The sequence below is a fragment of the Adiantum capillus-veneris genome, chromosome 10 (genome assembly GCF_014529385.1).
Source record: "Adiantum capillus-veneris isolate H3 chromosome 10, ASM1452938v2, whole genome shotgun sequence".
In the NCBI taxonomy this organism is placed as follows: Eukaryota; Viridiplantae; Streptophyta; class Polypodiopsida; order Polypodiales; family Pteridaceae; genus Adiantum; species Adiantum capillus-veneris.
Window position 1 is genome coordinate 49,853,024 of NC_140940.1, and position 18,986 is coordinate 49,872,009.

An 18,986-nucleotide genomic window follows, 5' to 3' on the forward strand; every position below is an offset into this window, starting at 1 on the left:
AAAATGACTCTCTCCCATAAGAGAGGAGGAACCCAAAGAACGAGAAAGAACGAATTCTTAAGTTCCTCTAAAGATGTGGCTCCACAAAGACTGGGCTAGAAGATCGCCAACTCCTTTCAAGAGGAAACAATCAACCCACAATCCTTCTCCTCATCACTCCGAAAGGGAAGAGAGGGAACAAAGGAAGAAAAGGGTAAGAAAGAGGTCACCCTATTCTCCCTCTTATTCACCTCCTCCTCTTTAGAAAAAAGCAATAGCTATTCTCTTAGAGAATAGTCTCAAATCTTACCTTGCATGGAAAAGGTCCCAAAATCTCAAGAAGTTCAAAGAGGGAGGAAAGAGTATCTCTTTTCTCACCTATGATGGCACCTTTGGTGCTACCAACAAAGTATTGGCCTTCATCCAATAATTTGATGCATCCTTTGGAGACAAGGTCTTCATGGAGTCCTCCAAGCTACGCCATGTAGCTATGCACTTCCATAAATCTGCTCATCAATGATGGGCTAGCCTTCCGTAGTGATGGCAAAGCCCCAAAGACATGGAAAACTCTACAAGTTTCCATCATTAAGAAATTTCTCGCAAGCGATGAGAAGGACAAAGAGCTTACTGAATGGTGGAGTTTGAAGCTTCTCTCCCATGAGTCTATCCACAAATATGTAGACAAGTTTTGGGATTTACATTTCAAGGCTAGTGTCTTTTAAAAGATAGACTTCATCGAGCAAAAGCAACAATTTTGTGCGGGATTACCTAAGAGATGGCCGAGTACGTCAACTCCTAACGTCTTGGTTCTATCATTGAAGGAATCCACCACACTATGGCTACTTCGCACATCAATTTCCAACAAGGGGCTAGAAGGAATGCAAAGCCCATGGAAAACAAAGATTGAAATGAAGTAAAGGGGAAGAACAATGCTCAAAATTCTTCCCAAGGAAACTCTATCAGCAAGAATAAAGTTAAGGAGAAAGGAGTCTACAAAGGCAAGAATCAACTTTCTCTTGAGGAGATAGAGCGTTATCGCAAAGATAACCAGTGATTCAAGTGCGGGGAGCAAGGACATGCCTATCGTGCTTTCCCCCAAAGAAATGTGTGCAATGAGCCGCCTAGAGCCTCTATGGTTGAAGCTCCAAAAGAGGATGCTCATTTGCCAAGGATTGCTCCTTTCCTATGCTGGGGAAAAGATGCAAGAGCATGATGCCTTTATTTTGTTTGACCTTGCTTCAACTCACAAATTCATATCCATGGAGTTGACCACCAAGCTAGGCATACAAGCCCACGACATGGGAGATGCATTGAAAGACGATGGAGCTATCAAGGGACAACATGTCTTAGTTACTCCCTTAATTGGAAAATTGAGGCTTCATGTCTAAAGCTATGTGGACAAAGAGGATTTCTTTGTCTCCCCTATCAAACACGAGGATGTTATTGTTGGGGCAGCATGGTTCAATCACATGGCTGCCAATATGAAGTTCCATGAAAGGAGAATCAACTTCACCTACAAGGAAAAGAGCATGTACATAGATGCTAATGAGTCGGGGAACACCATATGCCTCGTAAATACGCTTTCTTTTGATAAGTCAATGAAAATCTCTATTTTTGTGTATATTATTTTTGTAACATTTAATGCACTAGTAACTTGTGTGTAGCTGAAATTGATAACGTAGTGAGCATTTCATTAAGAACAATTTCCTAATGAGCATAGAGAGAGTATCTAATTTGAGAAAGCAACATAACAATTTACACCTAGCTAATTTGGCATTGGCAATACTTGAAAAGAGAGAGAAATAGAACAATTGACAACAGTTGAGGAACGGATTTACATGGAGCCAGTCCCCTTCCGTAAAGGCTTTTTATTATAGCTTCTCCCATGAAAGGAGACTTTTGTACAATACAATTCTTGTGTTCCTTGACAAAACTTGTTGGTGCAATGAAGATGGAAGCTTCATGTACCAAATTATATTTGAAAAAACACTCCTAATGTCCCTAGCCTCAGTCCCAAGATTTCACACACCTTCAAAAATGGTGAGAGCTAGTAGGGAGTGAGGATGATTGAGAGGAAGAAGATGTATCTTACGAGAAAGAAGTATTCTCCTCACATAATCACTCTAATAGCATAGATTAGCTTAGTAATTAGCATGGTAGAGGAGATGAGCATGCCATTGAAGCTTGGCTCTTGGTCGGATTTGCAATTCATCGCCAAGAGTTGTTGGTGTAGGCCTCTACTTCTCAATGCATGTAGAAGGAGATGGAGTTGTTCTTGCACACATGAGTTTTGTGTGTGTGTATGTGTGTGTGTAGCATTGTGTTAGACAACAATGCAACCCTCTCTCTCTTCTTGGTCGACCTCTCTTGCTAATTACTCATGCTGATCTCCCATTGGCTCTTGTAAATCTTAGCAAATCACAAATTAGAAGCATAACTGATAGCCTTGTGACATGTGTCCCCCTTTCCCCTTTTGTGAGAGCTTTAGGTAATTAAATAATTCATTTAAACTCTCATTGGACCTTTTAGTCTTCTGGGAATTAGGCAAGCCATTGGGCTGCTGGATGCTCATTGCATCCCTTGGTAGATTATCCAATAGTGTTCTAGGGAGCTTAATTTCTATTGGTTCTTTTATCAAGCATTTTTAAATTGAATAGACAAATTTTACTATAGCCTAATTCTCATTGGTTCACCTCTATGGCCATCGAATAGGATTTGAGGGGAAATTGGAGGCAACTGGCCTAGGAGCCTACCATGTGTTCATTCTTCCCTTTGGGGTTAGCTTGGGAGTGTGTGTGTGTGTGTTTTCTCTCATCCCCTACCATTAGGCCTTGCCCCCTCCTTCCTAGGGATGTGGGAAGACTTTTTAGAGTGATGAATATGAAAATGAAATTGCGAAAGAAAATTTTCCCACCTCATTTGTTTGTCAAAGACCTTAATCTGCGTCATGAAGTCCTTAACACTAGTTCTGTAATTGGACACTTAAGTGTCTTGAGACACTCAAGTGTCCTGTTTTTCTACCAAGTTTTGGCAATTTAATTGTCAAGCTAGAAAGACGTTTTTTACTCCTTGCTTCTACCATAGATTGGTTATGGGAAAGAAAACACTGGATTTTTCTTCATATCAAACTACAATCTACATGGAGAGAATTATGGTAAGTTCTAAGACATAAATTTTAGTAAAATTTCAAGCTGTTTTGTCAAAAAAATCATGAAATCATTATATCTTTTTGTAGAGATGGCCTTTTTTATGTTTATAAAAGCAAAGTGTTAGCACTTAGTGTTGCAAAATAATGGAATGCACTTCAAAGATAATTTTTCAAGTCACATGCAAGCTATAGACATACTTTCATACTTGAGCACGTGCTGAATAAGAGCATAATTTTGGTCTTCCAAAGGTCCCCTAATGAAACTGGTACTATTTTAGTGCAATTTGATAACTAGAAATGACTTTATATGTTTAAACCAAGAAAATACATATTTTTTGGGCTCCCTAACTCAATTAAATCTCATTGCTTGAACTCTATCTTGAATTTTTTATCGTGTAAAAACTCTTGAAAATCTTGAGTTTTCCATGATAACATTGAAACCAAGGTTTTAGGCACCCCAATTGTGTATGTACCATGTACTTTGATACATTTAGTTGATCTACATGAAAAGTTTGATATTATTTGAAGTTTTACATGCTTATGTCTCAAGAATGAAAATATGAAAGTTTTCTCTTATGCAGTTTTGAATATTTAAAATGATCCAATAATTTTTGCATACAAAATCCCTTCTACCTGCCACCTTGAGTGCTCAAAGGAAAAGTCAATGTATCACTTTCTAAAACTCACAAATATATAAGAAACATATTTTTCTTTATATACAACGATATTCTTAAAATGATCTTATCAAACACATGGAACTTTTCATTATTTTATATACTCCAAAGTCAATTTTTTTGTACATGAAACTTTCAATTATCTATAGCAAAATTGTGGAAGAGTCACCTAAAATCTTATACAAGGTCTTATCATTTTTTCTTGAGCTTATAAAGGCGATTTCTTCAAATCATCAATCGCAGTCTTACGCGGGTCAACTTGATGAGTATAGTTCTTGATCATGATACATTCTAAAATGCAAGGTTATATTTTTAAAAGACCCTCTAGCTAACATATTTTAGCATATCAAGAGGGTTTTCTTAAATAAATTGTCCAATGCAAGTAGCATTTAATTTAAATTTGTTAAAAAAGGACACTTAAAGTGTCCTGTTTTGGTACCAAAGTAGTGTTAAAGCTTTGGTGATCTGTTTGCAGAATGAAAGGAGTCCCCAATAAATAGTGCTTCCACAAGTCTAGAGCATGTAGAACTGCTAAGAGCTCCTTCTCATATATATCCCTAGAGCTTTCTCATCAGGGTTGAGCCTTCGACTTTCATAGGCTAAGGCGTGCCCTTCTTGTAGCAAAAGAGCTTCAAGGCAATCACCACAGGAGTTGTATTGGACCTCCGATAGTGTAAGCAAATTTTGAGAGATAAGCTTTTCTTTAATCTTTTTGAAAGCATTGTTCTCCTTGGTGGACCATATATACCTAACGTTTTTCTTTGTTAGGTCATGTAATGGTCCCGCAATTTGTGAGAACTTTTCTATGAAGCATCTATAGTATGCACACATACCTATAAAGCTTCTTAGTTCATGAAAATTCCTTGGATTAGGCCATCATTTTATTACCCGGCTCTAACTTTGATGGATTCATTTGGATGCCATCTGAGAGATAATGTGACCTAAATACTGAATCTCTTGTAAAAGACATTCACTTTTCTTTCGATTAATACAAAGTTTATTCTCTCGTAAAACTTGAAATATTACCTGCAGGTGTTGCTTGTGTTTGTCTAATGAATTAGAGTAGATGATTATATCATCAAAGAATACTCCTGTAAAGGTTTGGTGAGGCGTGAATAGCTTATCCATCAAGCAATTAAATGTGGCTGGTGCATTGGCCAAGCCAAAAGGCATGACAATGTACTCGTAAAGACCAAATGTAGTGCAAAATGCAGTCTACAATGTCTTGATCAACTGTCCTTATTTGATGATGACAACATTTTGGGTCAATCCTACTGAAGTAGTTCGAACCTTGTAGCTTATCAAATAGGTCTTCTACCCATGGAACAAGAAAACTATTCTTGATAGTGATCCTATTTAGTGCTCTATAGTGGACACCCATACGATATGTGCCATCTTTCTTTTGCACTAATAACATTGGTGAAAAAAATGGAGATGAGATAGGCCTAACCATGCCTTTCTCAACCAACTCATGCACTTGCCACATAATCTCCTCTTTTTGAGCTTGGGAAACTCGATAAGGAGGTTTATTAGGTGGTGAGCTTCCTGGAAGAAGTTCAATTGCATGGTCGTCATCCCCTCATTTGGGAGGTAGCTCACAAGCCATGTCGTCAATAAAAACATCCTAGAATCCCTTGAGGAACTTGAATAACTCTAATTCCTTTTGATTGGTTATATCTTCTTTTGCTAAAACATTAGATTCAGTTTGAGAATCTTTAACAAAAATCATGTACACAAAAATAGAGCTCTTTATTGACTTATTCAAAGCTTGCTTATGTACAATGAGTATGTTACTATCCAACTCCTTAGCATCTATGTACATATCATTTTCCCTGAACCTAAAGTAGATTTGTCTTTTAGGGAATTTAACATTGGTAGCCATGCGATCAAACCATGGTGCTCCTTAGGATTACATCCTCAGGCTTGAGAGGAGAGATGAATCAATCCTCCTTGTCCACATAGCTTTGGACATGGAACCTCAATTTTCCAATTAAGGGAGTGACTCAGGCTTCTTGTCCCTTGAAATCACCATCGACAGGTAGGACATCTCCCATCTCATAGGCTTGGATGTCTAGCTTGGTGGCCAACTCTGTGGATATGAAATTGTGAGTAGAACCAGGGTCTAAGAGAATGAAATCATCATGTTTTCTTACCTTTCCCCAAGCATGACATAGAGGAGATATTTTGTGATGAGCATCCTCTTATTGAATTTCTACCAAGGTAGCTCTAGGAGGCTCATTACATGTATTCTTGTGGGGGAAAGCACGATAGGCATACCCTTGCTCCCCGCACTTGAAACAATGGTTATCTTTTTGATACCACTCTAGCTCTCCAGGAGAGAGTTTTATTTTTTCCTTTATAAACTCCCTTCTCCTTAGCTTTGTTGTTGTTGGAGTGGCCTTTGGGAGACTTTGGCACATTGTCCTTCCCCTTAGGCTCGTTACGGTCCTTGTTTTCCATGGGCTTAAGATTTCTCTTAGCCCCTTGTTGAAAGTTGATTCTTAAAACCACCATGGTATGGTGTATGACCACAGATATGGTGCGTGGCCTTTGGGAGTTAACATACTCCGCCATATCCTCAGCTAAACCCACAAAAAATTGTTGTTTTTTTCTCCAAAATCCATATTTTTGAAGACAGCGGCTTTGAGGTGTAAATCCCAAAACTTGTCTACATATTTGTGAATAAATACGTAGGGAGAGAGCTTCAAGATTTGCCATTTGGTGAGTACTTTGTCTCTGGCATTGGTAGCCAAAAACTGCTTCATGATGGAATCTCTTAAAGTTCTCCATGTTTGTGGAGCTTCACCATTTTCTCGTAAGCTAGACCACCATTGCTTGGCGGACTTTTGAAACTCCATAGCTACATGACGTAGATTAGAGGAATACATGAAGCCTTCATCTCCAAACGCTGCATCGAATTGTTGGATAAAGGCCAAGACTTTGTCTGTAGCACCGAAGGTGCCATCGTAGGTAAGGAAAGAGATGTTCTTTCCTCCCTCTTTGAACTTTTTGAGCTTGGGCAACCTTTTCTAGGTGGCATAGGATTTCCTATGGCCTCTTCTTTTGGGTGGCTCAAGAGCTGCACCATCACTTTCTTCAGAAGAGGAAGAATATGAGGAGGATGGAGAAGAGGGTGACCTCTTTCTCTCCTTTTTCTTCCCTTGTTCCTCCTTGTGTGCACCATCACTTTCTTCAAAAGAGGAAGAGGATGAAGAAGATGGAGAAGAGGGTGACCTCTTTCTCGCCTTTTTCTTCTCTTGTTTTCTCTCTTCCCTGTTTGAATTATGGTGTAGAAAACTATGCGATGGTCTTCTCCATTTAGGGGGTTTTGGGCAGTGTTTCTCCCACCATCTTTGTGGAGCCATCTCCGTCGAGGTGGCAGGAGACTCACTTCTTTCTCATTCTTTTGATGGGGGCTATACCGTTGAAACTTGGGTTCTCCTTTGGGAGGGAGATGCCTCATCGAGTAGTAAGTTTTGAGCCCTTCATATGGATCCTCCTCTTCTTTCCTTATCGGAGAGAGTCCTCTTTTGGAAGTCTCATCAGGAGCTTTCCTAGGTACTGTCTCTTCTTGAGGGAGTTTGGAGAATACAATGGGTGTGCAATTGATGTAGCACTTCAACTTGGAGGGATGGATTGCCCAGGGCTTGTTGTTGAAGCCTAGAAACAAGATAGTTCACAAGCATAGTGGCATCATTATTTGCTTTTTCATTAGCAAAATCAAAGCTATCAACATTCATTTCAATCTCTTTTACCTTGTCATCCATACTAGAAAATTTTAGGTGTAAATCTTTACTTGTACTTTGGCACTTCAAGCCCTAGTTGCTACTCCTCTTTACCTTTAAAATAAACACTTAAGCATCTATGCCCGTGGATCAAATATTATTTATTGCGAGGAATAGAAGAGAGGTTTAATAGAGCCAAGAAAACACCGGTTCTTGTCAAGCTTCTACTAGCTCAATAATGGTTAATCCATAGGCGTCCCCATAGGACTCCATTATTAAGACCATAGCTCTTGACGGTATCCTCGTTAACTGCATAAAGCCGGCATGCTTCAAGGATGAAAAACCCTACTCTATTTACTCTTTTGGAATCAATAACACCAACCATTTTTAGCAAGCCTGAGGACCTCTCTTCTTGAGCAAGAAAAGGGAAACCAATAGCTCTGATACCAATGTAACAGTTAATGCACTAGTAGTTTGTGTGTAGTGGAAATTGATAACATAGTGATCATTTCATTAAGAACAAGTTCCTAATGAGCATAGAGAGAGTACTTAATTCGAGAGAGCAACATAGCAATTTACACCAAGCTAATTTGTCATTGACAATACTTGAAAAGAGAGATAAATAAAACAATTGACAACAGTTGAGGAACGGATTTACATGGAGCCAATCCCCCCTCCATAAAGGCTTTGTATTATAGATTCTCCCATCAAAGGAGACTTTTGTACAATACAATTCTCGTGTTCCTTGACAAAACTAGTTGGTGCAATGAAGATGGAAGCTTCATGCTCCAAATTATGCTTGAAAAAACACTCCTAGTGTCCCTAGCCTCAGTACCAAGACCTCACACACCTTCAAAAATGGTGAGAGCTAGCAAGGAATGAGGATGATTGAGAGAAAGAAGATGTATCTTACGAGAAAGAAGTATTATCCTCACATAATCATTCTAACAACATAGCTTAGCTTAGTAATTAGCATGATATAAGAGATGAGTATGCCATTGAAGCTTGGCTCTTGGTTGGATTTGCATTCCATTGCCAAGAGTTGTTGGTGTAGGCCCCTACTTCTCAATGCTTGGAGAAGGAGATGGAGTTCTTCTTGCACACATGAGTTGTGTGTGTGTGTGTGTGTGTGTGTGTGTGTGTGTGTGTGTGTGTGACATTGTGTTAGAAAAAAATGTAGCCCTCTCGCTCTTCTTGGTTGATCCTCTTGCTAATTACTCATGCTGGCATCCCATTGGCTCTTGTAAATCTTAGCAAATCACAAATTAGAAGCATAGTTGATAGCCTCATGACATGTGTCCCCCTTTCCCCTTTTGTGAGAGCTTTAGGTAATTAAATAATTCATTTAAACTCTCATTGGAACTTTTAGTCTTCTGGCCAATAGGAATCAGGCAAACCATTCGGTTATTGGATGCTCATTGGATCCCTTGGTAGATTCTCCAATAGTCTTCTAGGGAGCTTAATTTGTATTGGTTATTTTATCAAGCATTTTTTAATTGATTAGACTAATTTTAATTTAGCCTAATTATCATTGGTCCACCTCTCTGGCCATCCAATAGGATTTGAGGGGAAATTGGGAAAAACTGGCCTAGGAGCCTACAATGTGTCCATTTTCCCTTTGGGGAGAGCTTTGGAGTGTGTGTGTGTGTGTGTGTGTGTGTGTGTGTGTGTGTGTGTGTGTGTGTGTGTGTGTGTGTGTGTGTGTGTGTGTGTGTGTGTGTGTGTGTGTGTTTCTTTCTCATCCCCTATCATTAGGGCTCATCCCCTCCTTCCAAGGGATGTGGGAAGACTTTTTAGTCTTTCCATGAGCATCCAATTTTCCCCTACTTTGGCCATTGGATAATTGAATTAAATTTAGGAACTTTAGCCTATGGAAGTCTTAATGGAGTTGAGCCTCAGGTCTTTTAAGCCCCATTGAAGCACATTGATCTTTTGTAGATTGTCCCTCTTTGGATCCCTATTTTTCCTCCTTTGGATCCATGCAAAGACCGGTCTAACATCCTTACCAATTTTCTAGCTTTTACTCTCCTGGTACTTCCCAATATTAAATGATCAGTTTAACATGAGAAAATCATTTGGGAGAATTAGATATTAATTTTTATGAAAATTTTGCAAGGAGAATGTGTAAATGATTCTATATGTTTTCACAAGTAGCAAGAAAAGGAATCACGAGGAATTAGAGCTGTCTAATTTCCTAAGTGGATTCCAAGATGTTTTCATTGATGACATTCCCTAGTGAGCTACCTCAAAAATGAGGGATGATGAACATGCAATTGACCTCCTACCAGGAATCTCACCAGCAAACAAGCCTCTTTATCGAGTGTCCCAAGCTCAACAAGAGGAGATCATGAGGCAAGTGCAAGAATTGGTGGAAAAAGGGATGGTGAGGCCTAGCTCGTCTACATTCTGTTCACCAGTACTTTTAGTGCAAAAGAAAGATGGCACATATCACATGCGTGTCATCTATAGCGCACTAAATAGATCACTATTAAAAAAATATTTCTCATACCACCACGGATAGAAGATCTACTTGATAAGCTACAAGTATTGGCCTGATAAATGCTCTAGCCTCATTCAAACTCATGATGGACAAAAATCTTCAGGCCACTCAAATTCTCTTAAGGAGTATGCGCGACACTCCAGGTAATCTTTCAAATTGTGATAGAGAATAAGCTTTTCATTAATCGAAAGAAAAGTGAATTTTCCTACAAGAGATTCAATTTTAGGTCACATTATCTCTAAAGATGGCACCCGTATGGATCCAACAAAGCTAGAGGTAATAAAAGGATGGCCTAATTCAAGGAATCTACAGGAGGTACAAAGCTTTATCGGTATGTGTGCATACTATAGATGCTTCATAAAAAATTTCTCGATGATAGTAGGCCCATTACATGACTTAACAATAAAGAACGTTAAGTATTCATGGACTGCAAAAGTGCAAGAAGCTTTTGAGAAGCTTAAGAAAAAGATTATCTCTCAACTTGTGCTCACACCACTAGATCTCTCAAATCCATTTGAGGTCCAATGTGATGCTTCTGGTGATTGCGTTGGAGCTATTTTTCTTCAAGAGGGGCATGCCATAGCATATGAGAGTCAAAAAATCAACTCTGATAAGTGAGTATTGGGAAAATATGGAAAAGAGCTACTAGCCCTTCTATATGTCCTAGACATGTGGATACAATATCTCTTGGGGGCTCCATTCATACTACGAATGGATCACAAAGCCTCAAGAACTTCATGACACAAATCAAGCTCTCCGACAAAAAAATGAAGTGGGCAAATTTTCTTTTGCAATTTAAACTTCATATTGCTCACATTGTTGGCAAGCACAATCAAGTGGTCAATGCACTTTCACGATGGCCAAGGGTAAATGTGATGTCTATAGCAACTCCCAATGATCTATCTTTTATGATAGATGAGTATGCTACCGATCGAGACTTTAAGTACATAATTATAGCCTTTGCATTAGGGAAGAAAAAAGAACCCTTCACCTTGGAGGATGGTTATCTTCGAAAAGGAAATAGGCTATGTGTTACTCACCCATACAATAAGTAAGTCATGTATCAATCCCATGCTTCTCATTATGCGGGACAAAGAAGCATTCCATAACCTTCTCTTCGAGGAGTAGAAATGTATTTATGTTCGTCTACCATGAAAAGTAAACATACCATGAAGAGTATATTTCAAAATGTGTGGTATACCAAAAGTCAAACTTTGACTGAGGGAAGCCACTTGGATTGTTTCAGTTGTGACAAGTTTAACAACAAAAAACGCTCTATGCCTGTCAAAAAGACTATTAAGGCACATCAGATGACAATCCTCTTTAGATCTCAAATTTTCAAGTATCATGGCTTGCCAACATCCATAGTGTCGGACATAGATCCTAGAATAGTCACAATATTTTTGGAAGAGTCTCTTTGAGAATCTAGGAAGTAGATTAAATTCCTCTTTTAGCCTATCATCCACAAGCAGATGACCAAAGTAAAGTAACTAATCTAGCGATTATTGAATCTACTAAAAGCCTTTGTCATGGAAGTAGAACAACGTTCTCAATGAGTGAAGTACCTACCTCTTATAGAGTATGCGTACAATGAGATTGTACATACTTCTATGGGGAAAACACCTTTTGAGGTTAAAGAGAGAAGATCCAAAAGTCCCTTACTACTTAAAGTACATGGGAAGATTGTTAGCAGCAAGCTAACTCGGATCACATTTTTCGAAGCTTTCATTGTAAAAACATTTATTATTTTGATGAATCGAGAATATTGTAACTCCTATTTTACAGATAAAATTTGTAATTGATGAGCTGGGGCTACAAGCTTCCAAATTGTATCAACGTGTCTTTAGTTAGAGCTCCCAAATTATTAGTTTTGACCACCAGAAACCTTGGCTAAGGTATAAAAGCCAATTTTTATAAGTTTTTTACAGGTTTTGGATAATAGAAACACAACGTGAGCTAATGATGCTCACTTGTCTCCTTCTTGTGCTTTCTACTCCCTCCCCGGTTGTCACATTGCAATTGCGTCTGTTGTGTTGCAACCGCAGGTAAGAGCTCTACGCATTGACGTAAGCATTTTACGGTATTTTGTAGCTCTTCGCGTCACCGATCCGTAGCCTAATTTCATTGCAAGTAGGAATTTAAGCTTTGAATTCAAAAACTAAGTATAGGCGGGGTATTGGGACATCATTGCTAAACATTTAGATGCATTCTGGGTTGAAAACAACTGGGTCAAAAACTCACCACTGTTAATAATTGTGATTTTTACACTTGACCTAAAGTGAGATTTGAGACCATAATCATGTGTGCTTAGGTCTTATAAACTTGTCCTAGAAGTTTCATTATGTTTGGATTTTGTTTGATGCTGTAACGGATGTCGTTTGTTTGTCGATGAGCGATTAGCTTTTGGTGATTTCTGTCATTTGAGTGTAGCTTGAGTTAGATGCGAGTTGTTTTTTGTTTTCCAAGAGATTGACAACATCTTGTAGCCTCTATGCACTAGTCGAGTCAGCTTTGTCCCATGGATTGACAATTATATTTGTGGTTCTCGCTATGTCTACAATAAGATAGGAGTGAGGTTAGACACACGTCCCACATTTGGTGCCGTTGCCGGGGATCGAAGACACCTAAAATAGGGAAAAACACGAGAGTCTTGTGAAGTTATCCTTTAACTTCCTCTAGGATCACCTAGAGTCAAAACTTTCTTTTTAAAACCACATAGCTTAAGATTGTCATCTTTTGTTGTGTAGAGGTGGCTTGGAAGTAGGTTGTACTTGCTAAGTACCTTTTAGGATTCTAGGATTTGATTAGGATTTTGAGAATGATTGATGGACGAGACAAGTCTTAAGATCAAGGCTCAGAAAACCATAAAAAAAAAAGAAAATGAGTGTTTGTGGACACTTTCCACAACCCCATTGTAGTAGAATTTAGGAGTAGGGTAAGTAGAATCCGAGGTGGATTTCAGAACATTGCTCTCTCCAAAAGAATCAATTGTGAGTTGTTATGTGACATTGCAGAATTTCAGATCTACGGCTAGAAATAGCACGAGAAGACTGTCAACCACTCAATCCGATTAGAGAGTATGCTTTAAAAGTTGTATGAACCAATGGGTAAGCTCAATGACACATTGAGGTAAAAATTTCAAGAGTTTGCAAAAACTAAGATTATTTACGTTTTCTTGACATTTTAGGCCAAATTAAGTTTTGACTTGACTCAGAGGCTTAAAATAGCTCATGAAAAGACTGTCCAAGGAAAAAGGTCAAAAAAATGTTCATTTTAGGCCAAAAGTAAATAATCATGATTATTTACTTTCAGCTCAAAACTGACCAAGGTTGATACCAGAGACTCTATGCATGTGTACAAACAACTTTTGTAAAGACCCATAGAATTTGGATCACCAAATTGACCAAAAACTAAAAAAAAACTAAATTCTGTACTGAATTTCGAGAACTTGAGTGTAAATTGAGAAAATTTTGTTCAATCTTAATGAAACTTGACTTACAGGCTTATATTGATGTGATAGACAAGTGTACATGCTCATTTGACCAAAAAGATGTAAAAATTTATCATACGTAAATAGTCGTGCTTATTTACTTATGTCCCATTTTCCAATTTTTTGACCAAGTCTGCATACCACTACCTTTAGCATGTTATATTAAGCCCACAAACCAAATTTGGTAAAATTTGGATCATTGGATTAAAAATTTTGGTCAAAATTACAAAGTCAGTCTGTAGATACAAAACTGATGACCATTTGAACAAAAATTTATCCAAACTTGATGAAATTTGGCTAGGGAGTTTAGGTTGAGCTGCTTAACAGATTTGTGTCAAGATTATTGCAAAAACTTGCAAAAAAAATAGCAGGAGTAAATATTTGTGATTATTTACATCTGCTACAAAAATTGATATTCGTGCACATTTGAGTATGCCACAAGGTCAAGCATATCAAGTAGACCACACAAATCAATTTTGGTGAGATTTGGATCACAAAAGTGAGACTTCATCCAAATTCTTGAAAATGGAGTCTGCAGACACAAAACAGTTGATAACTTGAACAAATTTTGTTTAAACTTAATGAAACTTGTCCAGAGACCTTAACAAGTTGTATACTTGGCAAATTAAGCTAGAAAGTGCAAAAAATAAAGAAAAGTAAATAATCACGATTTTTAACTACTGCTACACAGAGAAACTATTTTTTACTTTTGAACATGTACAATGTTAGACCAACATAATACAAGGCCATTAGGCAATTTGTTAGATCCAAATTAGTACATGTTCACTCAGTTTCCAAGTTGCAGATTAGTCCTTTGGCTTTTTGCAAAAGTCAAATCTGAAAGTCTCAAATAGCCGACTCACTTAACTCGATTTGAAGTGATACACGTAGATGAGTCAGAATAGTTAGCAAGAATTGTACAATCTTTGTGAAAGAATAGCTAACTTGATTAAAACTAATACCGGAATCAAGTTACAGACAAAGAATTGTCAACTTGACAAAAGTTCCAATCAAATCAAGTGAAAGAAATTGACAACAAGTCAATCCGACGGTAAGTACTCTATCCAGGGCTTCACAAGTCTATATAAACCTTGGATCTGGTTGTATACTAGCAAATCAAGGCATATTTGGAGAGACCGCTAGTACAGTATCCACCGAAGAAAGTGTGAATCAAGGCAATCCCTTGCACACTATCCTTGAAGAGGTCTCAGACACGTTTTTAGAATCAACATCTGAAATGTCTTCCTATTCAACGCATTCAGAAACCGGAACGACAATGCGATATAAGGACATACTCTCTTTTTATAATACTAGTCGCCATGGAGCTCAAGTTTACCTGGATCCTAATAAAGAGTATGCCATTCACATTGATGACCATGGCATAGATTTTGAAGAGGAAATCAAAGCAAACAAACAAGGAAAAATGTACATGGATAAAAACAAAACTCAGTATTTGCAAGTCGAAAACCCTGACGAGATTAAAAAATGGGGGTTAAAAGTAAATACCATAATTTCAAATATGTTAGCAAAAGAAGGACCACCAACTTTAGAATTCAAAGGATACGATTAAGTTGATTTGAAGCCTTTAAAACGGCTTAGTACGGATAATCCTAGGATCGGAGTCTACTTTTGGGAGGATAGAAATGTCAAAGATCTCCCATGGACTTCTCATGCCAAATCAGGATAGCTAACGTCCATGAAGATCATTTATATCTTCAAAATCAAAGACAAGGAATCAACAGATTTACCAACCAACCTATTTAGGGATTGTTATAACAATAACTTTGTTATGATGACTCTTTAGGAGGTGGAACAGACAAAATACCAAGGGTACTCCATAAGGGATTGGATATTGGGCCAAGGACCAAAAGCTATTCCACGAGAAGACTCCGTGAGAGATCTTTTGAGAGTAATGTTAGAAAACCAAAAACCACCTCATCAAAAAGAAAACTGGGTGACACTAAAGCCATTCCACGACTACATGAGTCACTATTTCCAATAGACGGAGGACTCGAAACAGGACCAACTACCAGGAGACCGGGAGTTGAACCAAATAGACGTGTCAGACCAACTGATTTTCAAAACATATATTTGATTTCCATACTCAATTCGAGGGATTTGGAATGACATTAGAAGGAAAAGAATTGACATGGTTCCAAAACATTCCACCAAGGTCGATCATGGACTTAAATACATTAGCTAAAGGATTTGTAGTTGTATGTTTCAAAACGGGGATCAAACACAATACGGTAGCTCAAATCTATAGCTTCAAACAGAAACAAGCTGAGTCTGTTAGGGATTGTGCAACTCGAATGAAACAATACATTGCAAGATTCCCAAAGTTAGAGATACCTGCGGAGGAAAGACTAGTATCATTGCTTCGAGAGGGAGTGTTAAACAAAGAACTTCATGCTATACTCTATAGCAAAAAGCATACGACCCTAGAAGTGTGTGTGTCAGATGCTATTGACTTAGGAGACAATTGTAATATTTTTAACGAAGAAGATGTCCATAAGGATAACCAAAGTGAGAAAACAACATCCACCAAAGCAACACAAGTGGGAATAGCTGCTGTAGCTCCGCTTTCAACCATAGAAGACATGCTCAAAAGGGTGAATGACACGATGAATAACATGCAAAAAGCACCTATGAGGGGACCAAGGCAAGGGATTCCTCAACAAAGACAACCAATTAGGCCGCAAAAATGGTGTGCAATCGAGGGTAAATGGACCATCCATGAGACCAATGAGTGCTACTACTGACCAAAGTATGATGAGAATATTCAATACGTGCCTATGAGGTCACATGGACAACCCATGTACATATATCAGCCTAATATGGCCCCAGCTCAAGGACCATCGATGGTTATGGAAAGACCTCAATCCCTATTGGGTCAAAAAACTTCATATCGTGGACATAATTCAGTACCTATAAAGTACATGCATTCATAGGGAGTCATATATGCACAAGCACTAGTGCCTGTTAAACAACCTATGCTGAACCTAGTCCATCTACAGTAATGGTAGAAGGAGATTGGTATAATTCACATCCACTACCAATGGAAGAACCTGTGACTTATACTACACCAGAGCTTGCACCAATGTATTATGTAGCTAGTCAAGGTGTTAGACCTCCTATGGTAAGACCCATGATTAAGCCAAGAACTGAAAATTGTCATAATTGTGGTACAGATGATCATTGGAAAAATGAATGCCCAGAGCCTAGCAAGAACCTTAAGCCACTTGAAGCTTATTGCATACAATGTTGAAAAAAGGGAGGAAACTTCCTTGAAGATTGTTTAAAAATTCCTTTAAACAAGGGTAAAACAGTCGTGAACATAGTCCAAGTGATACCTACTAGCTCGTCTGAGAGTGAACCGATTGTTTCAATCAAGGTAATCACCAGAGCCAAGGCTAAGAAAAAGAAACATAACTCCTCTGATGATTCTGAGAATACAAAAATTTCCTCTCAAAAGACCAAAAGAACTAGAAGCAAAAGGTATGAAATGAGAAAACAGAAACAACGGGCTGCAATTGAGGAGAAAGCATAAAAACTATTCCAAGAAAAGGTGACAGAAACTAGAAGTGAAATCAAGGAAACCACAGTGAAATCTAGAGGATGGTAGACAAAAATTTTGAGCCTATTAATTCAACCTTGGAAGCTTACGAAGCGAGACTTAAAGTAGGCCAAAACATGAAAAACAAATGGAAAAACTATTCTTCTCCAAACATGGAAGCAGCTAAGCTTGAAGCTTATCAGAATTTGGTAAGAATTATTCAAGAGATGATAGAAAAACAAAAACCCAAGCTCGTGAGTATGGCAAAACCTAAAGAGCTTGTGGTAGGAACAAGTAAAGAAAAATCCGAAGTGGTGGTAGAACCCCACCTTGAAACAAAAGAGCTAGAACTTATAGTGCCGGACAACAAGATGCCTTAGATGGAATTCTATTCGTAGAAGAAGACTGGCCAAGACACTTATGGGAAAAAGTTAGAGAGGCTAATGATGGGAGCCTAACTTTGAAGATAGGTCCTATAGAGAAAGCTTGGTTAGACAACCTACCTCTTGATATGGACATGGATGTACAATCCTTGTATGGGGATTTCGGCTTTGAAGCTTCAGGAATGTCTAAACCATTGAATTTGAAAACACTACCCTCTTACTTGGGAGATAACAAATATGAATCCATAGTGTTGATGGCCGGCTTTCGAAACCATGCCCGTGAGAACCACACCCTAAGGAAGGGACGGATTTTGTTACAGAAAAAAAAAACAAACAAACAAAAGGCCCTTGCCACTTACCATACCCCTTTCCCAAATTAACTACTAGTGGGACGCCTCCAAGTTGGCCACACCCCTCCAATATCACCACAAGACGATCTCCCTCTCTCACTGCCCGGCCCCACCTATATTCCCTCTCCTACACACGTGTTGCATCATCCGGCCGGTAGGCACCGTTGGTATCTCTGCCACACTTCAGCCCGGAGGGCCGCCAATGATAGTATCCTCTCTCTCTCTCTCCCCCAAATATTCTCTCTCTCTGTCCACCCTCCAACCACGGCAGGCCGTACCCCCAGCTCCGCTAGTCCTCACACCCCCCCCCCCCCCCCCCCCCTTTGGCGGAACATTAGCCTAAACCACCCCCCCCCCCCCCCCCCCCCCCTCTCTCTCGGAAAGAACCACGACGGGCCTTAGGGCAACCATCACCTCACCCTCCCTCAATCTCTCTCACCCTCTCTTCTCTCTCTCCTCTAACCCATCATATCCTCTCTCTCTACCCTATCTCCTCCCAACCCCCTCACTCTCTCTCCCTTCCCTCCCTTAGTCTTCCCCCCCCCCCCTCTTCCCTCCTTGTCGCGCCCGTTGTCCACTACCCCAGCCCCCGGGCCTTGTGCTCCTCCCCTCCTATTGCGCAGAGTTCTGAAACACCCCAACCCTATCCTCATCCCCCCCCCTCACCATCTCCCCCTCCTCTCCAGCACTCTCACCCGCTCTCGCACCTTGTCTCGTCCGCGCCCTGTCCGGCTCCACAGCACAACAAGCTACGCACCCACCCGCCACTGCCACAACCGCATACACCTATACACACACACACACACACACACACACACACACACACACAACACCGCAAGCTACGCACCCACACACACACACACACCTATTTTTTTACCATCCTCACCCCCCCTATTTTTCTGCGTCGTCTGCACTGCCCGAAACCGAAAAAAAAAAAAAAAAAAAAAAAAAAAAAAATATATATATATATATATATATATATATATATATATATATATATAAGCCATTCCCACCGCACGCCAATAGGCACACATATACATATATACACACACATCCGTCCTCATGCACCAACATGTACACACACACGCATATACGCACCGCACCACAAATACAGAAAACAAAAACAAAACAAAGGTCTACGACTATGTCATCAACAAAAGAATGAAGGAAACCAAATCACG